The 26,030-nt window shown below is 54.2% G+C and overlaps 1 protein-coding gene across 12 annotated transcripts in view; it reads left to right on the top strand.

Annotated features, from left to right (window-relative positions):
- The window catches only part of HPCAL1 (hippocalcin like 1), a 122,655-nt gene that overhangs the window by 84,953 nt on the left and 11,672 nt on the right, over nucleotides 1-26,030 (top strand). For 9 of the 12 annotated variants that reach the window (XM_070574492.1, XM_070574495.1, XM_070574499.1 and 6 more), the window contains exon 2: nucleotides 8,127-8,213. The gene's annotated coding sequence lies outside the window, so the exon portion shown is untranslated. Of the gene's footprint in view, nucleotides 1-5,326; nucleotides 5,503-8,126; nucleotides 8,214-21,724; nucleotides 21,925-26,030 lie in introns of those variants that run through there. The other 3 variants (XM_070574497.1, XM_070574496.1, XM_070574503.1) reach the window with 2 other exon arrangements.

The following is a 26,030-nucleotide window of genomic DNA, read 5'->3' as shown; positions in this document are numbered from 1 at the left end:
AGTCTCTCTTTTGTGGTGCCTGGTACGGGGTGGGATGTGAGTTATTGTTGATTGTAAACAGGGCAGGCACTTTCCTGTTTCCATTCTTGCACATGTCTTTGGTGGATATATGTCCATCTTTCTGCTGGGAAGCTATCCAGGGTTGAATTCCTGGTTCCTGGGCCAGGGGGCGTATGTGGGCATCTTTAGTAAATACGCCAGACGGTTTTTCGAAGTGGTCGGAGATAGTCGGTTCCTTTGGTGGCGAGGTCTCAGGTGCAATGGTAACGGGCGTGGACATGCGGCCTAGAGGAAGACGTTGAGTGCGCCGCCTAGAAGTTGGGAATGCGGTCAGTGGTGCCCAGTGCCCCGACTGGCCAGGGGCTGGTGCTGGGCGCTGGGCATGGCCATATGGGGCTCAGGGTTTAGTTCATTGTCACATTAGGGGTCCCTTCCAGCCCTGCCCCCTTCTGTGAAGCTTGCAACTTGCCATAGTCTGTTCTGTGGCTGTTCCCAGAGCGGGTCCCAGCCCCAGTGACCCCTGCAGGACACACAGCCCCCTCTAACTCAGTTCTTGACTTGAGCAGTGGAAGAAAATGCCTCTACGAGGGGCAGTCATTATGCAAAACAGCTGTGTGAAAGTATTCTAGGAGCAGCTGCCCTTATCACCTGGGGGCCGTGTGCAGTTAGTCCTGCTAAAACCACTGTCACCTCAGAAATAGTCATAATCCAAAAACCATCCATCTTTGACTCCAGACCGCACTATATTTTTCTCCCTCAGTGACTTTGCTTCCTCATTAAGTTGGATTTCAGGATATATTAAAATAATTTGTCATCTCTCGGGCACACACCCGCCCCTGGCGTGAGCGGGCTGGAGAGGCCGTTGGGTTTCATGCAGATCAGAGTTAGTGCGGGAAGCATGGAGGTGCCGAGCATGGGAAGGGAGATGCTTTTCCAGCTGCCCTTCCCGAGGACTGGCCTGCAAGGACGATGGGCCGTGAGCCCCTCCAGGCCTGGGCCACGAGGGGGACTGACCCCAGAACCGTAACTTCTTACGTGGTGACCACAGTGCCCTGGGGAGGCTGCCTGTGCCTGTTCAGGAACAGCTGAGAGTTCGAGGGAACCTCCTTACGGACCGGACCAGGGATGTGTCCTGAGGAACTGGGCCCCCATCCACCGTGGATTGGATCACCCCTTTAAATGCAGAGAGGTCCCGAGAGCTTGTGTCTGGCAGCCCACCCCTGACATCAGGCACGCACCTGCGTGTACCCCACTGGGCTGTGGGCCCCTCAAAAGTGAGGCCGGTGACCCGACCCGCTCAGCATGTTGGGCACTCAGCACACGTGTGGAGCGCATGCTGGGGCGGGCGTGGGGGTGTCCCCAGTGCAGTTTTGCAGCTCAGCCTGCAGCACCTTCCTGGGGCCACACTCCGGGTTTCAGGCTGCCAGGTCCTTGTGGTCTCGTGACAAGAGCTGAGGCCTGTATGTCCCCTGGCTGCAGGGCTGGGAAGCTCTGCAGTGCCTCCTGCTCCTGTGAGCCTGCTCCTTGCTCTTCTGTCTCCTGAGGTAGAGAAGTGCGTGGGCTGGGCTTAGGTCCTTTCTTTAAAACAGTTTTATTGAGATGTAATTCACATCCCAGTACAGCCCACCCATTTAAAGTGTACAGTGCAGTGGTTTTTTTGTACATTCAACATGTGTGCGGCCATCACTACAGTCAGTTTTAGAATATTTCCATCACCCCAGAAGGAAACCCATACCCTTGAGCTACCACCTCCTATTCCTCGAGCACCCGGGCCCCCAGCCCTAAGAAACCACTCATCTACTTTCTGTCTCTGTAGACTTCCCTTTCTGGACATTTGATATAGTGGAATCACACAGTATTTGCCCTTTCGTGTCTGGATGCTTCACTTAGCATAAGGTTTTCAAGGTACATTTATGTTGTAGCATGTGTCAGCACTTCTCTTCTTCTTTATGGCTGAGTGGTATTCCATTGTATGAAGATAACCACATTTTGTTTATCCATTCATCTCTTGATGGATGTTTGGGTTGTTTCCACTCTTTGATTATTATGAATAATGCTGCTATGAACATTGTGTACAAGTTTTAGTGTGGACGTATGTTCTCATTTCTCTCGGGTATATACCTAGGAGTGGAGTTTCTGGGTTATGTGATAACTGTATGTTTAATCATTCGAGGAGCTGCCAGATTGTTTTCCAAAGTGGCTGCCCCATTTCCATTCCCAACAGTGGTGTATGAGGGTTTCGATTTCTCCAAATCGTTGTCAGCACTTGTATTCATCTGACTTTTTGATTCTAGAAATCTGAGTGGCTGTGAAGCAGTCCCCCACTGTGCTTTTGGTCTGCGTTTCTCTAATGACCGGTGATGCTGACCACCACATCTTATTGACCTTTTCTGTATCTTCTTTGGAGAAATGTCTGTTCAAGTCTTTGCCTATTTTAATAGTTATTTGTCTTTCCTTTGAATTGTAAGAGTTCTTTATATATTCTAGATACAAGTCTCTTATCAGGTATATGATTTGCAAATATGTTCACTCATTTTGTGGATTGTCTTTTTGTTTTCTCGATTGTGTCCTTTGAAGTACAAGTTTTAAATTTTGATGAAGTCCAATTTATCTATCTTTTCTCTGGTGGTTTGGGCTTTCGGTGTCATATCTAAGAATCCTTTGCCAAATCCAAGATCATGAAGATTTACCCCTGTGTTTTCTTCCAAAAGTTTTATAATTTTAGCTTTTATTTACATTTAGGTCTCTGATCCATTTTGAGTTAATTTCCATATATGGTGTGAGGTGAGGGTCTAACTTTACTATTTTGCATGTGGTTATCCAGTTGTACCAGGACCATTTGTTGAGAAGATATTCTTTCTCTGTGGGATGGTCTTGGCACTCTTGTTGAATATCAGTTGACCATAGATGTGAGAGTTTATTTCTAGATTCTCAATTCTATTTCATTGATCTATATCTCTGTCCTTGTGCCACTACCACATTGTCCTGATTATTATTATTGCTTTGTAGTAAGTTTTGAAATTGAGAGGTGTGAGTCCTACTTTTTCTTCTTTTTCAGGATTTTTTGGACTATTTTGGGTCCTTTGCAATTCCCTATGAAGTTTAGAATCAGCTTGTCCATTTCTACAGAGGAGTGAGCTGGGATTCTGACAGGGAATGCATTGGATCTGTGGATTCGTTTGGGGAATATCGCCGTCTTAACAATGTTAAGTCTTCTGATCCATGGACATGGGATATTTTCCCAGATATTTAAATCTTCTTTAATTTTTTTCAACAAAGTTTTGTAGTTTTCAGAGTGTAAGTTTTGCCTTTCTTTTGTTAAATTTATTCCTAAGTATTTTTTCTTTTTGATGCTATCTAATGGAATTGTTTTCTTAATTTCAACTTTCGAATTATTCATTGCAATTGTATAGAAATACAATTGATTTTTGCATATTGATCTTGTATCCAGCAACCTTGCTGGACTTGTTTATTAGTTCTATTAGTTTTTCTAATGGATTCCTTGATTTTTCTATGTATTAGATCATGTCATCTGCAAATACAGATAGTTTTGCTTCTTCTTTCCCAATCTAGATGCCTTGGATTTATTTTTCTTGCTTAATTGCCCTGGTTAGAACCTGCAGTGTTATGTTGAATAGAAGGGGTGAAAGCAGGCATGCTTGTGTCGTTGTTGATCTTAAAGAGAAAGCCTCCAGGCTTTCACCATTGAGTATGATGCTAGCTGTGTTTTTCACAGATACCCAATGTCAGATTGAAGAAATTCCCTTCTATTCCTAGTTGAGTGCTTTTATCAGGAACGGGTGTTGGATTTTGTCAAATGCTTTTTCTGCATCTATTGAGATGAGCGTGTGATTTTTGCTTTGTATTTTATTGATAGGATGTATACATTAATTGATTTTCAGGTGGGAAACCAACCTTGCATTCCTGAGATAAATCCCACTTGGTCATAATATATAATTATTCTTTCTATTCTTTATGTTGCTGGGTTTGGTTTGCTAGTATTTTGTTGAGTTTTTTTTTTACATGTCCATTAGGGACATTGGTCTGTAGCTTTCTTCTCTTGTGAAGACTTTGTCTGGTTTTGGTATCAGGGTAGTACTGGCCTCATAGAATGAGTTGAGAACGGTTCCCTCCTGTTCTAGTTTTTGGAAGGGTTTGTGAAGAATTGGTATACATTCTTTAAATGTTGGTAGACTTAAAAGGTGAAGCCGTCTGGGCCTGGGCTTTTCTTAGTGAGTAATTTCTTGATTACTCACTCAGTCTCTGGCTTTGTCATAGGCATTTCAGTTTGCCTCTTTCTTTCAGGGTGTCTGCTTCTTCTTGAGTCAGTTTCAGTAATTTGCGTCTTTCTAGTTGGCTTAGACTCTTACAAGCATGTTTTTAAGGCCTCTCTCTGCTCTTTCAGGCACTGTTGACATTTATTGAGTTCTTCCTATGTACCAGGCATTTTTTTGTGTGCATTAGCTCAATCTTTACAAGAACTTGATGAACTAGGTAGGATTATGATCATCTCCATTTTACATACTGGGAAACTGAGGCAGAGAGAAGTTAAATCGTGGGTCACACAGCTGGGAAATAATAGAGCTGGGATTTGAGCCCGGGCTGACTGGTCACACAGCCCTCCATGCTGTCCTCTCCTTGCTATCCTGAGGCCCTCCTCTGTGCTAGGAGCTGGGAGTATGGGAATAGGTCAGACCTGCCACTGTCTGAGCCACTCCCCGGAGACCCCAAACCTGAGAGAGGGAGGTGGCTTGGGCCTGACCTGAACAAAAGACTCGGGAGGTCTGGGTGTCAGGAAGGGCCCCACGGAGAAGGTGAAGTGGGCCTGGAAGGAGGGTCCAGTGCAGGGGTGCATGTGGGTGTGCTGCTCCCGGGGGCCTTTGTCGGCTGCATCTCCTCTCCCAAGTGCTCAGTGGAAGGATGTCACAGAGAACCTTCCCCTAGGATGCCGATGCCCACCTGGCAGGAGCAGTTTGGATGGCAGAACTGTGCCCAGCAGGTCTGCTTGAACCAGCCAGGCCTCTGCAGTTTGCTCTCCTGGAGAGGAAGGGGCACGACCATTTGTAAGACAATTGCTAGGCCGGAGTCAGGAGCAACCGACATAACTCAACATAATTATTTCCGCATAATGGCTTCTGCTACTTGATTCCATCTCGAGCAATGACTGTAATCTTTATCTGTCACGGGAAAGCTGGTGGCCAGGGAGTCCCTGTGGCTTAGCGATAGAGCCGGGAGGAAATCTGTAATTCGAGTTAATGGAGTGTTCCCAAGCAGCCGACTCCAGCCCCTTCTAGGCCTCTGGCGTGATGCATCCTTCTTCTGCTAGGAAGCCTGGTATCGGAGCTGGCCCAGCCTACACGGGGATGCGGCCCACCCGCTTTGTCACAGATGGGGAAACTGATGATGGCGTAGATCACAGTCTGTCTCTAAGCTCAGCGGCAGAGGCGCATCCAGGACCAGAGCTTCTCCTCCTCTGCTCTCCCCACCAGCCGGCACTTTCCTGTAAGAGCTGGTGTGTGTTCATGGTGAGGCGGGAAGGGCTACGATAGAAGGTGTCCCTGTGCACTAGACATGCTTTCACCTGTCCCTGAGCTGGTCACTGAGCATGCAAGGCTGCCCCCAAGAGGCTGGAAATGGTGGGGCCTTTGTAGCTGGACAGCCGACTGACTTGCAACCAGGGGGCCTGGTGGCATTAATCCTGCATTGTAGTAGAAAAATGTGTCCTGGTGGGCAGGGTCCCACCAAGAGGGCCACAGGTTGGGGGCGCACCTGCTCTCCAGTCCAAGGAAAGCAGATCCCCTGCCCTGACCTGAGGGGGCACTTGCTCCTTGCGTTCCCACGGCCTCCCATAAGCTCCGTAATTACCCAGGACGTCTGGAGAGAGCACAGCACAGGCTTAGGGATTTGCGTTTTGGCCGTCCCGCTTAGCTGCGTGTGACCTTGGCAAGTGTCCCTGGGTCTGTTTGCTCCTCTGTAAACTGGGGATTAGAGTGGGCTTTCCCTGCCAGGGCCGTGTGGAGGGTGGGATGATAAAATGACGACTGACTCAAGGCTTCTAGCGCGTTCTGCGGCTGGCTCTGTTACTAGTTTTCACAAAGGTGACCTTGGGGAGGGCCTTCGACCTTCTGGGCCTTGACTTTGCTGCATGTCAAAGCAGGGCTCACAGAGCTGTGAGATCACCTGGCTGAGATGGCTGCCCTGAAAGCACCTTTGGAAAGTAAGGGGTGAGGCGTGCACAGAGGGGTTAGGCAGTGAAACCCTCTGTGTGACCCTGCGATGGTGGACACCCGTCGTCAGACATTCGTCCAAACCCACAGAACATGCAGCACCAGAGTGAACCCTAGGCGAGCTGTGGATTTGGGGTGATGATTTGTATCAGTGTAGGCTTCGACTGTGACCAATGTCCCCGTCTGTGGCGCGGGACATCGATAGCAGGAAGGCTGTGCACGTGGGGGGCAGGGGGCTCGTGGGAACCCCCTGTACTTTCTTCTCAATTTTGCCATGAACATAAAATTGCTCTAACAAATAAAGTCTATTTAAAAAGTATATCTGTATAGTGCTGTCTAAAAGCGCAGGGACGTTTGAGTGAGTTTCTGGTAGGAGGGGGCGTGGCTTTTCTACTCAGGTCTTCAATCCCAGCAGTGAGTTTAAATGATATAATTGACAGGTGAAGTTCTGTCCTAGTGAAACAGGGGAGCACTTTAACCCTGAGCAGAGTGCGCCCTGCTTCCAGGAATGTCCATGTGATGCTTTTTGGGGCATTCATTTGTCAAACATCGATTATTTATTGAGCACCTGCTGCATACAGTGAAGACCCCTCCCCCTGTCGTGGAGCTCGCAGTCAATTGCAGGGAGATGCAGCCCCTCATTCTGCAGGAGCGAGGGGAGCCCCATTGCACCCGAACCCTGCGGGGCTGGGTTTTCCAGGGTGGGCAGACTACTTGGTTCCTGTCCTCAGGACCACTCCAGCGAGTGCATATAAACCAAGATTGTTGTGCGGGGGCAGAGAACTGTGTATTACGAGGAAGAAACTGGGAAATGTGTCTAGATTAGGAAGAAAAGCGAGCTCTCAGGTGAAGAGACTGCATTTAAGAGAAGAGAGGTCAAGAAGGAGCCAGCCAGCTGGGGAAGGCAGGATAACCCAGGGCGTAAGAGCCTGGGACTGTCTGGGTTCCATCCTGGCTCTGCCACTTAGAAGATATGTGACCTTGAGCAAGTACTTAGCTTCTCTACGCATCTGTTTCCCTGTCTGTAAAATGGGGTTAATAATTATGCCTACCTCTTAGGGCTGTCGGGAGGCTTAAATTGGATAATGCAAGTAAATGCATAGGAAGCTTTTAGCAGGGCACCCAGCCAAGCAGGGACAGTAGCCATGAGAATATTGTAGTTACATCTCAGGTACAGGGTGCTGCCAGTCCACAGAAGGAGGTCAAGGAGGAGCTTGGCCCGTCCGTTAGCCATGCACATGGTGCGTCTGGAATGTTTGTGCCAGAAGCCGGGAGTGATGGTTGAAGGTGGGGAGTGATCGGGGCCCACGGTGCATGAGTTGCTCTTCTCATAGTGACCGTGTGACTCTGAGTGGTTGGCTGGAGGTTGGTGATGCCTTCTGACCACCCGCTGCATGCAGGGCCCAGAGCTTGGCTGTGGGAGCTCCTGTGAGGCCACTCTGTGCCAGGTCTTGGTGCACACAACCCACTGGGCCCCTACAATTACCCCGAGGATCAGAGCGTCAGGTATGGCCACAGGCCATGTAGTGATGGGCTGCACTGACTCAGTGATGCTGCCAGCTCTTGAACCTGGGTTTGCAGACCACAGAGGCCATAGGCCATGCCCAGCTTTGTGATAGCTGGTGACCATCACCCAAGGGGTGGCCAGCATCTCACCGGAGGTTCTCCGATCAGGGTGTGTGGGCTTCCTTCCCTCCTGGTGCAGGAGGTGCACATGCCCATGACCCCGCCCTACGCTGCTAGACGGGGACCAGGAGCCAGGGTTTTTCTGTACTTGGTGTGGGGCTTGAAAAAGCTGTGGATACCCCCCACAGGCACGCAGAAGCAACTGGAGAGAAAGGCAGCGGGCTCTGGGCCGGGGTGTGCACACCCGTGTGACCTGTCCACCCTCTCTTCCAGGGCATGGTCTAGCAGACCGCACAAGGACACGGAACCGGCCCCAGAGGTTCTGATCCCTGCTCCGTCTCCACCTCCTCTTGGCCTTGGGTAAGTCGCTCTGGGAGGCCAGATGGACTAGGGGGTGGGGGGTCCTCTGTCCCTCCTTGGGGTCCTGCCCGCGTGCCGGTGTGCCGGGGCTTGACCCAGCTCGGTGGAAAGAGCAGGGGGGACCGCCTGCCCAGCACCACCGTGAGGCAGGTCAGGAGACTGAAGCTCGTGGAGATAAGAGCCCACCCAGGCCCCATGGTCATCTCGGTTCTTGTCTGAAATCGGCCGGTTGTTCTGGGTAAATCCTTCGGCCTTGGGCGCTTTGGTGTGGGGATGTGTCCACTGGGACGACTTAGGGCCTCAGAGTGTGAAGAGCGACTTTGAAGAGGATGCGCGGTAGGAGGGCAGAGGGCATTTCTGTCTTCGTGTTTCTCTTCCTCCCTCACAGCCCCATGCACCTGAAAGCCCCTGTCTGTCCAGGCCCCCAGTGCTCCCAAGCCCTCATCCCCATGCCCTGGGCTCCTCCCACAGGACGCCTAGGGCCGCCCTCCTGGGTAGATGGCCTCTCCGTCATCCGCAGAAGCTGGGTCTGCAAGGGCGCAGAGCCCTGCTGCAGCCTGCCCCCCGTGACCCCGGACTGCAGGGTGGACGTGGTGGGCCTCTGCCTCAAGGGCCCCTGATCACTGAGGCGCTTGCCTCGGAGCCGTTCCCCACCTGCCACCCGCATCTCTGTCGTCCTCCCCTCTGCCCCCTCCACCCAGACCCACCCACCCCCCTAGAGGTGACGGGGTCCCAGGACTGAGCCTCCCCCACCCCCCTTCTCAGCCTGACCCTCTCCCATGGCCACACCAGGGACCTCAGCCACACTGTCCACTCTGGGAGCTGGGGTTCAAATGCCCCCTTCTCTTGTGCACCCACCCCCCTTCCAGTCTCGGCCGCTTATGCACTTCTCCCTCACTTTGCTGCCCTTCCCACCTCCCCAAAAGACTGCCCACGCGAGCCTCTTTCTCGCCCACAGCACCATCTCCCTCCTGCCCTCTACCTGGCCAGGCCCTAACCAGGCCTGGTCCCCCTACCTGGAGCCCTGCTGCCCACTGCCCTTCTCACACGGGGGAAAGTCCAGAGTAATTACAGGGCCTCCTGGCCCTTGGTCTGTTGAATCTGCCAGCCTCCTAGTCCATCTCAACCACTGACTGCTGTGGGTTCGAGGGAGCCTCTCGTGAAAGCGACGTGCATAGACGTCTGAATGTGCCCCCGGGCCTTTGCTCAGCTGCTGCCCTCTGCCTGGACCCCTTTTCCCCCTCACTAGCCTGGACCACTCCTGTCTGTCTCATACGACTGAACTTGGGGGTTTCATCCCTTCTCAAAGCCTGCCCGGCCCAGGGCTGAACTGACTGCTGCCCTCTGTCCTCCAGGGGGCTCTGGGCTCCTCTGGGACCCTTACCGTCCTGCTGGCTGCACTGAGCCTGCTGGCTTTGCTATAGGGTCTGTCCCTCTCCTTGAGCTGAGTGTTCAGTTCTGTTCCCAAGTAGGGCAGCAGGTGACGGGGGAGAAAGGCCTCTGACTCTGGATTCGTGCACTCCAGATCCTGCCGGGCTGCTTGGCGCCTCCCCGAGTTCCCATCTGTAGGAGGGTTAGTCACCCTCGCTCTCTGGGGTCTTGCAAGATTAAAGCTAAGAATAAAGTGTCCAGGGTGGTGCCTGGGGCCGGAGAAGCCTCAGTGGCCCCCAACCTCCTCTCCTCCTCCCAGCCCAGTAACTATCACAGTGTTGTTATTAGCCATCAGCCTGCCCTCCTGGTACTGTGAGCGTCAGTTGAGGCCAAGGACGTGGGTCCATTGCTGAAGGTGGGAGGAGGCAGCTATGGGGGAGGAGCCATACCCAGCCCAGGAGAGCCTGCCTTAGAGCCCCCACAGAAAGTTTGGAATTCTAGACCCTCAAGGCAGAGGACAGCTCTTTGTAAATCTCATCTCCCAGCAAGGAGTCGCCTTTGAGCTCAGCCATGCGGCTAAGATCTAGACCAAAACCTGTTTAAGCCTTACCTCCTTAATTTCAGAGGTTGCTGGGGGCCCAGCATGACAGCCAGTGTGTCTGGGGGGAGACAAGGGACTCAAGACAGATGCCAAGTTGCCGGTACCATTTGAGGCTCCCCAACAGATCCGACAACCTCCCGGCAGACGCGGAGCGTGGTTGCTCTCATGCCAGCACAGATGCCGTGGCACGACTGCCGGGGCCAAACCCCGCTCTCCAGCTCACACCCCTGGGCGGGGTTCCTGCCTCCCTAGCTTGGACGTCAGGGCTGCGCCACCTGCCTTGGTCCTCCCGAGGGAGGGGAGTTTCTCCCACTGCCTGGTGCTTCTCCCTCTCCTACTCATCCTTGTGAAAACACTCGCTGGATTGGGAGGAGGGACCCAGGCGGGGGCCTCTGCCTCAGAGCACAGGTTGACGAATGGGTCTCTGGGCTTTTCTCCCCAAAGGAAACAGACATAACTACGTGTGGAAGGCGCTGCTTTCACTAATTCTGTCTCCTTCCACCAGCCCCCCGGAGCTGGGAATCGGGACAGAGAAAATCTGGTACTGCATTTGTTCCCCGGGCATTGCCTGCAGACAGCTGTTCCAGCTCGGGGCTCGTGGGTTGGCATAGGCATGGCAGATGGGGGGTGGAGGCGCCTGGCCAGGTCGGTCCCACTGAGGCTGGCTGCCAGGTATCAGGATGCTAGAGCAGGCAAAGGGGTCACAAGACGGGAGAGGAAGTGGTCCATGGTGTCTCTTCCCACCCTGAGACCCCCTGGGTATTTCAGTGCAAACCCAGCAAATACTCAGTAACCCCCACCCCACCACCAAGAGATGAGGAACTCGGGGAGTCAGACGGTACTTCTCACAGACGGTACTTCTCACATGTGAACATCCTTGCCCGTGGATATCCTGGGTCAGGTGACCGTAAACAGGAGGACTCCTGCTCTCTGCCCCGCCCCTCTTGTGATAGACAGTGGGGTGTGCTCCCCACGTCCTCCACCTCTGCCTGCCCTGTCCCCAGGCCCCGGAGAAGAGGCATCTGCGTGCTCAGCCCATGAATCCCAGCCTCCCAGCAGCAGTCATCCATCCATTCACTCAACACACATACTCTGATCACACACTCTGTGCTAGGAAGCTTCCAGGCCGGGGCTGCCAGTGGACACCCTACCAGAATAAAGCCTGGACCCAGGAACCTTACGTTCCAGTTGGTGGGAGAGGAACGATGAACTCAATAAAGAGAGGAAAAATAAAGAAGGGAAGAGGGATAAAGACGGTGTGTTGGGGCTTCAGTTCTGGAGACTGTGCTGGGGGGAGGCGTCGCTGAGGCGCGCCTTGGGCGAAGCCTGAGGGAGGTGAAGGAGCAGTGTTACCTCTGAGGAAGCCCGTGCACAGGGCTGCAGGAGAGCGTGCCGGAGCCTTCCAGAGCAGCAAGGAGGTCGGTGCCGCTGGAGGGGTGAGCAGGTGGGGGTGCCGATCCTCCCTGAGGGGCAGGACCCACGCAACACTACCCAGCGCGGAACGGAGGTGATAGGCGCATCCCAGCATGGCTGCGATCGCTCTGTACGATGGGCCCTCTGGGTCCTTTAAATAGTGACCTTCCCAAATGTTTCAAAAGTAATTGTTGCTCACAGAAGTTTCTTTAACCACAGTTCTTCTGGAAGAGGTGATTACCAGGGGCATGGAGATTTGGGGTTCTGCAGGAGAGGGGGCCGGGAGAGCGTGACCCCAGGCAACCTCTCCTCTCGGTGTTGGGCTTGTGGCCCCCAGAGCGTTGACTACTCTGCAGATCCCAGGTGGACCTCTCAGAGAGCTGTCCACCTGGCTTCCTGAAGCGGCCTGCTCTGTGGAAACTGCTGTGGTTTTGAGGCAGGGCACCAGAAAAAGGAAACCCTTCCGTGTTGTACGTGAGGGTTATTTTTAGAGTGACTTGGGGTGACTTGACTTGGCAGTAGCACTTCCTGTGGGTGTCCCTTTCAGCCCTCAACCGCAGGGGCAGATCCGGCATGATGAGCATTGTGGGCAAACTTGCGCACACACAGACACACACACACACTGTGGGTACGCACGACTTGGCTTGGCATTCTCACTGCTGTGGAGTCAATGAAGGGTCTGGGACCGTGGTTCTGGCCCTTCTGCAGGACTGCCAGCACTGGGCGAGGGAATCAGTGCCTTGGCTTCTGCTCCAGGTACGTTCCCACATGAGGCGCTGTGTGGGGTCCTGAGTGAGCGAGACCCAGCCCCAGCTCACCACCTGCTGGGGAGTTGAAAGGTCAGAGGAAGGACACCTTAACTGCCAGTCAGTCTTTGCTCAGGGCCCAGTGGGTGGGCCAGAGAGGGAGGCTCACACTGAATGACTGGTCAAGCAATGTCCCCGAGATCTTGCTGCCTGTTGGCGCCTGGGCCGGGCGCCTGCCCAAACCAGGTCTGCGCCCCCTCGGGCTCTGCCTGTCCACATCACCAAGCCCACACTGACCCTCCTCACTTGCCCAGGCGTCCAGCACAGTCCCAGGCACAGGGCCCAGATTTCACATTTTGTGTCCTGTTGAGTGCTTGAGTCTTCTTGGACTTGTCAGACCCCGCCTGCAAATTTTTAGCTCAGACATGCTCCCTGGGAACATGCTGGGCAAGTGTTTGCTCTGTTGGCTGTTCATGGGATGTCAGAGGGGCTCCAGGAAGCTGGCTCTTCCACTGAAGTCAGAGACCCCGGGTCAGAAGGTGTCTGCTGGGGGCGCGAGGAGGGTGGGCTCTCAAGGGCACACTGGACGGTGCTCATCGGGCCACAGGTCCACTGCAAAACTGCTGGAGCTGTGGAGGAGTTTGGTGTCTGGAGGGAGCACCCACATCAGCTGGACTTTCTCTCCTGACCGCCATCCTCTCACCAGTGACCGCGTGCTCCTTCTGTTTCAGGCGCTGTGCTAATTGGTTATGTGATTATTCCTGGCCATGCCCTGGGTGAATGGAACTCAGCTCTGCGTCCTTGGGGGAAAAGGGTCAGGAAAGGGCCTGGACCCCAGCCTGAAAGCTGGAGTCTGTGGGTTCCTCTTGGCTTGCCGCCTTCCTTCGCTCCCCCTCCTGCCTCCCGGCACCCAAGCACGGTGCCTGGCTCACAGTAGGAAGTAACTGGTGTGGAGGTGGAAAGAAGGAATTCACGCCTTCCTTCCCAACAGGACCGTGAGAGCACCTCGTGCTCTGTGTATCCCAAACACTCAGCGCTGTGATTTTCACTTAGTAGGTGCTCACTTAATGCGTGTTGACCGACCCTTTCTGTGTGAGTCTGTGTGTTGACCCCAACTCTCCCTGCAGAATCTATGGCTTCTGGTGTTGTGATTTAAAGAATAAAAATGGCAAAGGGCAGCTTTTATGAGCTGTCTCCACTCCTGATTAGAAACACACTCTCTAATGACAAGTCAAGACGGTAGCCACTGGGGCCACCAAGGGGCAGCTGGCACGTCACCGTCTGTGAGAGCCTGACTGATGCCGTTTTTATTGAGAATGACTTACTGTTTTTATTTCTTCCCAGAGGCATTAAACATGAATCAAATGGCATATGAGATGATTCACTGGAAGTTTTCTTCCAAGTTTTAAAAAAACACACACACAAACTTTGGCTTGGTGTACTGAACCATAAGTAAGCGATGCCAGGCTGGCGTTTGGCTGGAGCCCTCCCTCTGGAGCTTTGCCATGGGCAGTCCTCACCGAGTGGGCCTCCCCCCGAGGCTGGAGCCGGTCGTCAGGGTGCGCAAACCCCAGGGGGCCACCCTGTCTTGAAAACACCTCTCAAGTCTAACATTTACGACATTTCTTCTCGCCGTTTCTACCCAAGGGATCTTAGAATGTGGCCAAGCCTCATTCATCTGGGGGCCATGGATTCAAAGTTTGGAAATGGTTTGTTTGGGGCCCATGAGTTGAGAATTTGGCCATCACGCAAGCAGGAAGCTGGCCGAAATATAGCTTTCTGCCATCTCCTGGGAAAAGCGCTAAATGGATGGCGCTGCCTGAGATCCTGGGGAGAGTGCCGTCAGTTCCGGCTGAGCCAGTGCACGTCTTGGGTGCTGGGAGCCTCCCCCGGCGATAGACACAAAGACATTCTTTAGACCTCAGATGTGCCCCGGGGACCACGTTGTTTCACAGATGGGACTTCCCAAGGCCTCCGGCTCTGTCTGAAGGTGGGTGACAAATGTGATAGTAACTAGTTCTTATCTGTTCCTTGCAAACGCCCACACATCTACCTCACAGTGCTCTGTCGTTCCAGTCTTTACCCTTTGCCTGAAAAAGAATTCAGAGGTACTTCTTCAGATATTTTTTGACTCACTTTACAAATTTGGACTGCCCTTTGAGTAATTAGTCTGAATTCCCAGGATTTGATGGTATCTTTTGTTCTTTCCCCTAGCTTGCCCCTCCTCCCCACACCCTGCATTTGTTAATCTATCCACTTGTTTCATATTGTCCTGTACTGTTCTATATTGTTCTATACTATTCTGTTCTGTTCAGTACTGTTGTATTGTTAGTCCAGTCATTGCCCAGGAAGGTGCCAGAGAGGTAACAGGCCCAGAGGTGTGTAGCAGGCCGACGTACTTACTGGTGGGAAGCTCCCCAGAAGTTTAGGTCTATGAGTCATTGAAACTGAGATGCTGTTTGGAGCTCCTTGTACCCCAGGATAAAGTCCACAGGCTGGCCCTGCCCGCCTTGCCAGCTGTGTCCCTCCAGGGCAGCCCCTCTCCAGCCATGGCAAGCATGTTCACACCTTCACACACCGTGCCTCCTCGTGGAGAGTGCTTTTGGCCGTTCTCCGCTGGGTGAGTGTTTTCCCAGACAGCAGCTCCAATGGACTCCCCACACCTGCCCCAGCAGGGCCCGGGCCCGGCACACTTTTCTCCGTGTCGGGCCCGCAGGGGGCCTTTCACATCGCAGGTCCTGGTGCATGATAGATCTGTGTGAGCCTAGGAAGTTCTAAAACGCTGTGGAAGGAAGGAAGGAAGGAAGGAATGAATGGTAAGCATGCCCTGTACTATTTTCTCCAAGGTAAGAAAATTCCCAGAAGTGAAATTCTGGTCATTCCATATGCTGACGTGTTGGAAAGGCCCTAACCCTGAGAACACCCCCAACCAGGCCCGGGTTCCTCTGCTGGGAGCCTGAGAGTCAAGTGAAGCTGCCAAACAGTCATGGGGGGGATCGTACCAGTGTAAAGGAAGGGGGATGGCGTGCGTATGTGTGGGGGGGTGTGTATGTGTGTGTGGTGTGGGATGTGTGTATGTGGTGTGTGTATGGTGTATGTCGTGTGTGATTTGTGCTATGTGGTGTGTGATTTGTGTGTGGGATGTGTGTGTGTGCTATGTGAGGTGTGTATGTGCTATGTGGTGTGTGTGTGTGCTATGTGAGATGTGTGTATTGTATGTGGTGTGTATGTATCATATGTGGTGTGTATGTGGGGTATGTGTCTGTGCTGTGTGAGGTGTGTGTGTGCTATGTGGTATGTGTGTGCTATGTGAGGTGTGTGTGGGGGGTGTGTGTGTGCTATGTGAGGTGTGTGTGCTATGTGGTGTGTGGGGGGTGTGTGTGTGCGCTATGTGGTGTGTGTGCTGTGTGTGTGTGTATGTGCTATGTGAGGGGTGTGTGTGTCGTATGTGGTGGGGGGTATGTGGTGGGGGGATATATGTGTGTGTGTGCTATGTGAGGTGTGTGTGGGGGGGGTGTGTGTGCTATGTGAGGTGTGTGTGTGTGCTATGAGAGGTGTGTGGTGTGCTGTGCATTGCGTGTGCACATGTGTGTCACAGGCCCACCAGGAGCTGCCCTGTCCTGCACCAGTCTGGGCTGCCCAGCTCCTCAGAATGCCAGGGTTGCCCTGGGCGAGTCCAGACCTCTCCTCCGTGCCTGTGAAGTGCGCTGTCCTTCAGGGAGCCTGTCTTGTGCACGAGCAGGATCCTACGTGTCCATTTAAATGAGCCAGTTAGAAGTCACAGACTCCCCAGGAGACATCTTCCCCTTAGAGAGCCCTGCATCTCCCTCAGGGTTCCCTCCGGCTCCCCCGGGGTTCATGGTGTCCTGCCGCCGGCAAGCCTAGCAAGCGAGGGACAGCACCCCGGATCCTCAGGTCACCGTGCCAGACCCGCGCCTGGGGCAGTGTGAGCGCACTGGAGGCTCCGCCCTGCCACTGTAGGACGCCGCCCTTTTCTCTCGTTTTCTCTTTGAAGAAGAGGAGTTAGAATTTCACGGACCCTGTCCTGCACTGACGTATCTGGGCCGCCGGGACCCCAGGCGCTCTGCCCACCCGTGGGCAGGGCATGGGAGCCAGAGGGTCTGTGAGGAAGCACATCAGAGCCCCCGCGCCCAGGCGCAGCCTCGGGCTCCCCAGCCTGGCTCTGCTGGGTGCTGCGATTAGCCTCATTCAGCGCGGTCCGCGTTTCTTTTATCAGAAACTCTGACATCACCTCTGTATGTTTGTCTGATGCTTTAGATCTGTCAGAGCCCTCTGACAGCCTTCACTTCCCCCCATCCTCACGGCTGTGCTGTAAAATCAACAGGGAGGGACCATTATTCCCATTTACAGTCGAGGAAACTGAGGCCCAGAGAAGTTGAGAGGCAGCCATACTGTAAGGCTGGGGGCTGGGGGGAGGCCCGGGTTGGCCACCTACTGTGCTCCTGCTGCCAGTGTGAAGCCCTTATGTACTCGGCCACTGTCCCCACTGCTGGCGTTCGGTCCCATTTTACAGAGGAGCAAACAGAGGCTTGATCTGGGCTGCCCAACTCCATGGCCCGGCCCAGTGCCCCCGACAGCTGCCCGTCCGCTGTGTCCCCCCCAGGGTGTGTTGGGCACTGGCCTGTAGTCTCAGTTTCCACCTGCTGGGGAGGACGTCGTCCTTGGGGAAGGACGTCGTCCTAGCGGAGGGACTGCGGCGCACGTGCCGGCCAGGAGCGTCAGAGCACAATCGCAGGCTTGCTCTGCCATCTCCTCTGTGAGTCTTTCCCCGTCTTGGCTAGTAGTCATCTTGGCTAGTAGTTGAGTTGTTCCCCAGCGGGCACGTAGCCTGGAGTTCTTCGCTCCGAGATGTGCAGGGGGCGTCAGATCCACGGAGGGGCTGGTGAGGGGTGTCTGAGATCGCGGCCCGGCTCCAGCCTTGGGTCAGCAGTGCCCAGCCTGTGGGCCCTCTTAGATTTCCTCCAAAAGAGTAGCTGGCTTGTGGTCGGCTCCGGGTCCCTGAGCGGGAGAAGTCGGGTGACTCAGACGTTTATTTGTCTCAGCTTCGGAGTTTTTGTGGTACAGTTGAACAGGGATGGAGTCCCGAGCCCTCAACTGGTCGCTTCATTCTGAGTGTTTACGAGGCTTGGGCTGGTGGGCAGAGTGGGGGGACCTTACAGACCCCCACCTTCCAGTCCCCTCCTGTGTGTCTCCTTGACTGGCCCCTCCTGCGATCAGCACTGCGTTCTTCTACAGTCGTGCTTGAAGCTAATGTCCCGGCCCCCTCACCCTGCCACACACTGTTCCTTTTGTCCATCCCCCTGAAGAACTCCTGGGGCCTTTAAGTGGCTGGACCTCACCTGTCAGACCTCCCAACCATCACACAAGGGACAGGCTGGCTCCGCTCCACTCCTGGGCCCTCGTAAGGGAGCCTCCTTATGCACATCACCCCTTGTCTCATGGGGGTGCTGGGGAGGCACTCCGGGCTCCCCGTGTCCCCACACTGGGCACAGAGCAGGCCTCGGAAACCTTTGCAGGCATCAGGGAACGAATTCAGAGGCCTCACTCCCCGTGCCAGCCTGGCGTTTGGGAGTCTGCCCCCCGAGCCCCAGATTCACCTTCAGACAAGGCCCGAAGGCCCCTGGTGGGTAGAGGAGCCCCTGTCTGCGACCAGGACTCCACACTTGGCTTCTACCTGCTCGCTCAGGCCCGCCCCCCACCCCATATGGCGGGCCCTGCTCCTCCCTGGCATCCGGCACCTTCTGCAGGGACGTGGAGCCCACCTGTCGGGCGACAGACATGGAGACGTGGTCCTGTGTTTGGTCCTGCCTAGAGCCCGTTTCCTGTTGCGTCAGCAGGTCCTGGAAGGGAGAGGATCATGCTCTTGGGTGTTTCCTCTTCCTCTCCCCGTCACGGCCCTCCCCAGAGGCTCATTTGTGTCTGTCCACTAACCTGCCTTCCTCCTCTGGGGTGGCAGCTCAGAGGCTCCTCCCAAGAGACTCCAGCCGTGCTGACCGCAGAGTGGGAGATCCCAGCGGGAGGGCAGCACTGAGCCCCTCTGCTGGGGCACATTCGTCGGGGGAGAGGGGAGCTGGCACCCCCCATCTGACACACCCCGGGCCCTCTACTCTGCTGCATCTGTTCCTTTGCTGGTAAAATGGTAAAGGGAGCTTTCCAGAATACCAAGCCCGAATCAAACCCGGGCAAGTGAGCACTTTACATCCTAATCCGTGATGTTTCTTCCCGCAGCCCCAATCCTGGAAGAGTCACACTGTTAGGGAGGAGGGTCCGAGAAGAAACCCATTCGCTCATTGATCTTTTCGTTCATTCAGGTGCTGTGCTGGGCCCTGGGAACCCAACTGTTAGTTCGGATAGATTGACTGAGCACTAACCGTGGGCCAGGCCCTGCTCTCCCGGGATACAGTGGTGAGCAAAAGGAGGCAGACAGTCAGCAAGTCCATCAGTGTGGTGCTGAGTAGGAGGAAATGCTGTGGAAGGGGCAGAGTGAGGGTCTAGGGCCTGAGGGCCGATGGCCTGAGATGGTTCCTCGGAGGAGGCCCCAAGGAGACTCGAGCGAAGACGTGAAGGGCGAGGGAGTGCACTTTGCTGATGCTGAGGGGACGGAAGAGCAGGCCAGGTGGAGGAGCTGCAAATGAAAAGTCCTCGAGGCCAGAGCAAGCTTAGCAGTTTCTCCTACTGGCGTGAATGAGCTGTTTGTTCTCTTTCCTGGAGGAGCTCAAAGTCTAATGAGGGAAAAACACAAGTAAGTGATGTAATAAAAGTTGAGATCATAATAGAAACAGGTGGAAAAAAAAGATGCTACTGGAATGCAAGGGGAAGAGCAGTTGTAGAAAGGCTGGCAAACACACCCCTGGGGAGGTGACGTTTGAGTTGGGCTTTGGTGAATGAGTAGGAGTTTGCTGGGCGGCTGAGGCGAGCAGCCGTGTGGATGATCCAGTGTTTGCAGAAGTCCAGGGTGCACAGGGAGAGCCACCCACAGTTCCTCTTTCTGTTGCATTAGCAGTTTCTGCAAAGGACAGAACATTCTCTCGGGCATTTTCCTTTCCTTTTCTCTACCTCTTCTTTCCCCCCAGCCTCACTGAGGGCGTTTCAACCTCAGGAGAGTGGGAAGGGAGGATGCCTTAAGATAGGGAGAGGATTTCTGTGTCTTGCTCAGCCTGCCTTCCTCTCTCCCTCCTTCCTTTTATTTTTTTAAAGCCCTGGGGAGTCGTGGGGGTTTTAAGCTGCTGGGGATGGGTACGGAAGTCAGGAGGGTGTTCAGTTGGATTTCTCAACCACAGGGCACTGGCCTGGAGCCAGTAAAACTGTGGTGCAACAGGTTTTCAGGAAGCCCTCCAGAAATGGGCTCCCGGAGGTCAGGGGGCTGAATTTGCATCTAGCATACCCTGTAACTGTCGCTCCAGAGGTGTCACTAACCTCCTCTGTCCCTGGATCTCATTCAGGGGCCTTGGCTGTCCCTCCTCGGAAGAGGAGCAGGACACCCCGTTTCTCCAGCCCCTCCCCCCCAGCCTACGCCTTATCCAGGACCAGACGGGTCCTGGCCTCTAGCAGAGTTCTCAGAGCTACTGGAAATAGAAATTGTGGGACTCGCATGTCATTGTGAAATGCAAACACCGTTATCTTTCACTCAGGGGCACCAAGGAGTGAAATATACCAAGGACACCTCTCCCAGCTGGGTTACAGTCAGCAGTGGGCCTGCAGACAGGGTGCTCATGAACTAAAGAGTCCCTTTTTCGTGGCCCCAGATCCACAGTGTCCCAAGGGTCTACCCAGCACGCTGAGCAGCCACTGAAAATACAGTGCGAGCCACATACATATGTAATTTTAATTTTTCTAGTGGCCACATTAAAAATGTTAAGAAACAGATGAGATTAATGTTACCAGTATGATTAGTTTAACCCATTATATCTCAAATGGTATCATTTATCATTTCACATGTAATCAGGATTCAAAAATTATTGAGATACTTTATTTTTTCATATCAAGTCATCAAAATCCAATGCATATGTTACTCTTCGGGTACATATACGAATTCAGACCCGCCACTTTTTAAGTGCTCAATAACCACATGTGGTTGGTGGTTGCTGTGTTGGACAAACCTGGCTTGTAGATAGAGAAACAGGCACCACTGGTGGAGGAGGCGAGGCAAGGGGCGGGGTCAGGGAGCCAGGGGGCGGGGTCAGGGAGCCGGGAGGCGGGGTCTCAGCTCAGGCCTGGGGAGCCTGCCCGACCACGCCCTCTAGCGTCAGCCCAGCAGTGCAGCAGCCTGCGCCACCCGAGGCGAGGCTGCCTCCTGCACTGGGTCCTGGGAGCTGTCACAGACCCCCTGGAATAGGACTGGCCCCTCCTCCGAGCAGCTGCCTGGAAGCCAAGGCTGCAGGTGCCTTGCCTCTTACTTAGAGGAAAGGAGGACACATATATGGTCAGCCCCTTGTCTCTGTAGGACAGGGGCTCAGCCCCAGGAGGGGCGTGTGGCGATGGATCCCCAGGAGAAAGAACCCGGTGTGATTCCTGCATGAGACACAGCACAAACCGCCTATCTCCCACCCGCCCCTGTGCCCCCACGTCCTGTTCTACCCCAGACAGAACGAGCCCTCATCTCAAACCAGCCCTCCGGTCCCTGGAAGTTCCCAGTCACGGCAGATGCCTTTCCAGCCTCATCCTGAGCTTTGGCCTTTTATGAAGAGCTGGTTCCCCCCGACCTCTCCCATCGTCTTCCCTCCAAGTGTTCCTGAGTCTCGTTTGCCCAGCGAGCTTCGGAGCTCTGACGTGAAAGCGTTTGGGGGGGGGGGGCGTGCAATGCTGGCCATCAGCATGTGCTGAGCTGTGAGTACCAGGACATTGGAGCATGTGGTTCCCAGGAGCCTCACCAGCAGCTGATACAACTACACCATTAAAGAGGCTTTAATTGGCAAGCAATACCAACTTTGGGTTAAATATTTTTATAGGGCTCCCCAGCTTCATGTTTACTTTTTTTAATACAATTTAGTACATTAAGAACAATAACAGAGTAACTGAGAACCAGAGAGATGGATATAAGCACTACATTAACTCTCCTGTTTTTCCATTACCGAGAATTAAAATGTTGTCTTTGATGCTCTCAGAGGCTGTTACTTGTCTAATCCAAGCGCTGCTTGGTTGTAAAGCTTTTTAAGCCAAGTAAGAGATGGCTCGGGCCCTGAATTGATCGCCCTCTCCTGGCACGCCCGTTCTTCACTCCTCTTTCACTGGAGATGAAAGGAAGATTTCCCGATAGATGAAGGCTAGAGTGTTTGCCTAACGACCAGGGCCAGGGCCGGCTTCTGCTGGGAAATGGGAGTGGTGCTTTCTGTTTTTGCAGAAAGGATTGCTTTTTGTCTGCCGTCTCCCCAGCCAGCAAGCTGTCAATAAGGTTGGTTCAGTAGCTTAATTAATAACCGAGGGGTCACCGTGTATGCAGTGATCCACCGTGCCGTTCCCTGCGAAGCTGCCTGCTTCGGGCCGGGCCCCTCCGCGAGAGAGCTAAAATGAGGTTGTTCGTGTGAAATGTTTCATGTGGGCCTTTGGTAAGCACACGCAGGTGAGTACTGGGCGTATCTGAGGCTTTATTTGGCATTCTTGGGCTCCACTTTAAGGCTTTGTGCAAGTCACAGTCGGACGGCCATCTCGTGAAACCGCCCTAGAGAGCGAGTTTAATGGCAAGGGAGCAAGGATGAACACCAGCTGGGAGCACTTCGGTGGCTTCCGTTACTGCCCACAGACCTTGACACTGGAAGGGCCCGGGAATCGTAGCCCTGCCTGCTGCAGACAAGCACGGGCCCCACAGAAGCCTCAGTTCCTTCTCTAAGACGGCGATGACGTTGCCGCCCCCCAGCCCGGCCAAGCGTGACCCCCACCTTCCCAGCACCTGGAATATTCCCTGTGCTCCCTAGAGGTGACCTGTGGGGTTGAGCCTCCAATAGCCTCTGAAGTTCTCATCATTTGGTTTTGATTCCACATGCTGTGTTTCTAGGCAGCTTACCTGGTCTCCCCATTGGGATGAATGCTTCCTCCTTGGAGCCCCCACTTCATGTCACTTTTTATTGCCATCCATATGCACCTGTGCCATAAGCAGCCTGGAGCCTGACAACAGGGACCTGCCTCCCTAGGCATCCAGAAGGCCCCATGGACTGGAATATACTGTGCGCCCAGCCTGGTGCCAGGCCTTGAGGACATGCCGAGGGCAAGCATGGCCTGCGCTCCTGGGTTCAGGCTTCTGGGGAGCAGAGCACTGGCTTGTGGACACATGTGCACAAATATTCGCACAATTAAATGGCTCAGGACATGATGCACAGGGGATCTGCAGACAGTGAGTTTCCGGATTCTTCCAGGAAATGTGGTGCTGCCTTCCTGGACTCGATGGCCTTTGTTGGAGCTGTGGGGGGGGCGGGGGGGGGTGTCACCTTTGGAATGAGAGGCTCCAGGGACTCAAGAATCTTCGACCTGGAACCTCCAGACCCAGGGGTCCCAGGCTATCAGACCGGACTGCGGACACTGTGACCCTGGAGGGAGGCCCTCTTACATGGCCTGGCCCTCCCAGGAATATGCTCCCTTTAAAACATATACTTAACATTCAATTTACCATCTTAGCCATCTTTGTTTTTTGGGGTTTTTTTTTTGAGGAAGATTAGCCCTGAGCTAACATTTGCTGCCAATCCTCCTCTTTTTGCTGAGGAAGACTGGCCCTGAGCTAACGTCCGTGCCCATCTTCCTCCACTTTATATGTGGGATGCCTACCACAGCATGGCTTGCCCAGCAGTGCCATGTCCACACCCGGGATCTGAAGCGGCGAACCCCGGGCCACCGAAGCAGAACGTGCGCACTTAACCGCTGCGCCACCGGGCCGGCCCCTTAGCCATCTTTAAGTGCAGGGTTCGGGGATGTTAAGTACATTCACACTGTCGTACAGCCAACCTCCAGAGCTCTTTTCATCTGAATTCAGCTCGCCCTCTTAGGGAAGTTCTGCAGACGTGAGCCCCCCAGCTCTGGATTTCCACCTGCTCTAGCAGGTGGCCTTCTGGTCGACTTGAACTTCCTACAACAAAATTAGTATTACCGGCTTTTAAAATGGTTATGCTTCAGTTCAGCCGTCTGAGCGCGGTCAAGAGCTGAAACAAGCGGAGGTGGGTGCCCCACTTCAGGGCAGTGGGGTCTCCGTAAATCAGCGACGTGTTCCTACAACGTCATTCTCTAAAAGGTGGTCTCCCGGCAGCCGTGACTTTGACAGCCTCGGATTTGACTAATTCAACCTTCAAGATAATGGCAAGAAAGCATGTTTTTCTATCCATGATTTCTTGATACTTTTTCCCTTGAAGTAAAGTTTATCTTTTTTGTTTCCTGGACACTCAGTTTCTCCCAGTCTTGCTTTTCTTCTCTGTACAGCTGGGCGTGCCAGGCCTGTCCTGCTCACCTCCCAGGGTTCAGGGTCCACTGTAGAGCTCTGTGGTCAAGATCAAGACAGACTAATGTTCACATCCCAGCTCCGTTAGCCGTGGACCCTGGGCCTGAGTTTCACCATATGTAAAATCGTCTGCATGGCGCCTGGCACTGCGGGAGTCCTTGGCGGACTGTAGCTGTGATCAGGATTACTGATGTTGGTTTATTTGCTGCTAAAATGGGCCGGTGTGAGGGGCTGCCTTCATTCCACATGCTTGGGCCTTGATAAGCTCTCTGAAGGCGGGACCCGTGCCCAGTACCTCTGTCCCCCCGATGCAGCCAGGATGGTGGTAGATACGTAATGTGCTCTTACTAAATACTTGTTCAGAGTTAATTCAGGATTTCCAAAGATGATCAACACTGGATTATACTCATTCTCTCTGACTATACCGTATCGCTTTTTCATAACAAAAACAGCAGCAGCTGATAGAGCGGCCCCCTTTTTGAGGACCCCCCCAGATGTTAGTGGTTTTAGGTCTTTTCTTGTTGGGGGAGGAAGGGCAGTTCTGTCTCTCTGGGGAAAGATCCTCCAGTTCTCTGGTTGAGCCGGCCCAGCCCCATGCTGGTGAGGGGCAGAGGCCGGCCAAGGTCTCTCCATGTGGTGTGTGGACTTCTCCTCTCTCCTTACACTTAACTTCTGTGTCGGTGCCTTGCCCACTACCTCAGGGCCTGTTGCTCACTACCCAGGGTCTCTGCAGAGGCTCCCCGTGTGGAGGTGGTGGCCCCCTGACTGTGCCACTTTGAGGGGCAGGATGCGAGGCTCTGCTGGTCAGGGTTGCTGATTGCAGGAGCAAACAGCCCCCAAATCTCAGTGCTAAGCACGAGAAAGAAGCATTTCCCGTTACAATGTGACATGACTCTGGGGACAGGAGGACTCTGCTCCATGCAGCCATTCGGGGACTCAGACTTCTTCCATTCAGCAGGGCTGCCATCCCACCTCCTGTGTCTGCGGGGGTTCAGGACAGGACAAGTCCTGATACCCTGAAGCATCCGCTGTGTGTGGTGAATGCCTTCTCTCCTGTGCACCACCCTCAGGAGCACTGAGAGATGGGCACTCCAGGCATCTACTGTGGGCGCAGTCGCATGGGGAAGCCCTGCTAAGAAGGCCTATGGGGTCTGCGCCCTCTGGGGCCTCTGAGTCCTCCCCTGGGTAGTCCATGTCACAGTAGGAAAGGGAGGTGCTGAGGGCCAGGCCTGGAAGTGGTAGACAGTGCTCCGTCCACGTTGCGTTGACCAGCACGTGGTCCATGCCCACCGGACTGCAAGGGGCGCTGGGAAGTGTAGTCTGGCCATGCCCCCGGCAGGGAGGGATTGGAGTGGGCGGGACGAGGCTCTGTTTCCCACGCGGACTTTCACGGTTCTCCACCCGCCCCTTCTCTCAGCTTGTCGCCTCCTCTCCCCTTCAGGCACCGGTCAGCCTGCTTCCCCCCTCTCTGCAGCCCTGAGGCCTGACCTCCCTCTGCCCTGCTCTGTCGTTTGCCATCTTTCCACCTGAGCGTGTTGGGGTCCTAGACATGGCCTCATGGACGTGGTCAAGGTCACAGGCAGGGTCACAGGCATGGCATTTGTTTTCTGTTTCTTGTACTTTTTCTTGGGGGGCGGTTGAGAGAAAGGGGCAAAAATATTCTACCGTCTTGGGATCCCTGGACGCTTCTGCCTCCGTGTTCTCTCGTGTTTAGGCTCTTGGGCTCGGGACCCTAAGATGAGCGGGTCTTGGCATCAGGCTGGTGCTATCAACAGAACCCTTTCTCTGAAGGAGACCAGATGCGGAAACAGATCACAGGGTTGCCGCTCTGGCCGGTGCTGGGCCGGAGCCCAGTGCCCTTCCTTCTCCTCCTCCTCCCCATCCCACAGGCCCACGAAGCCCCTTCTATTGTCCCCTCCATTGCCTCCCTGAAAGGGGGTCACCCAGGCCCTACTGGAAGGCCAGCTTTGCTGAAAACCTCCCTGCCTCCAAAGTCAGCAAAACGTTTGTGCCTGTGCGTGTCCACACAGCAAGGACGCCCATTCGGCCAGCAGGTGCCTGCTCTGTGCCAGGTCCAGCAAGACGTGGGAGCACCCTGAGGAGGAGTTGCTGGGAGCTGGGGCCCTGCAGTCTCCTGGGTCTGTCCCAGGACGCACACCCGAGGGGAGGGGCTGGGATGGAGGAAGCCCCTTCCCAGGCTGACAGTAGTGCCCCCGTCCTCTTCTTGTGGCTGTGTGGCTGCACTC

The sequence above is a fragment of the Equus przewalskii genome, chromosome 14 (assembly GCF_037783145.1).
Source record: "Equus przewalskii isolate Varuska chromosome 14, EquPr2, whole genome shotgun sequence".
Classification (NCBI taxonomy): Eukaryota; Metazoa; Chordata; class Mammalia; order Perissodactyla; family Equidae; genus Equus; species Equus przewalskii.
The sequence above is the reverse complement of the archived record's forward strand: the minus strand, read 5'-3'. Positions and strand labels throughout refer to the sequence as shown.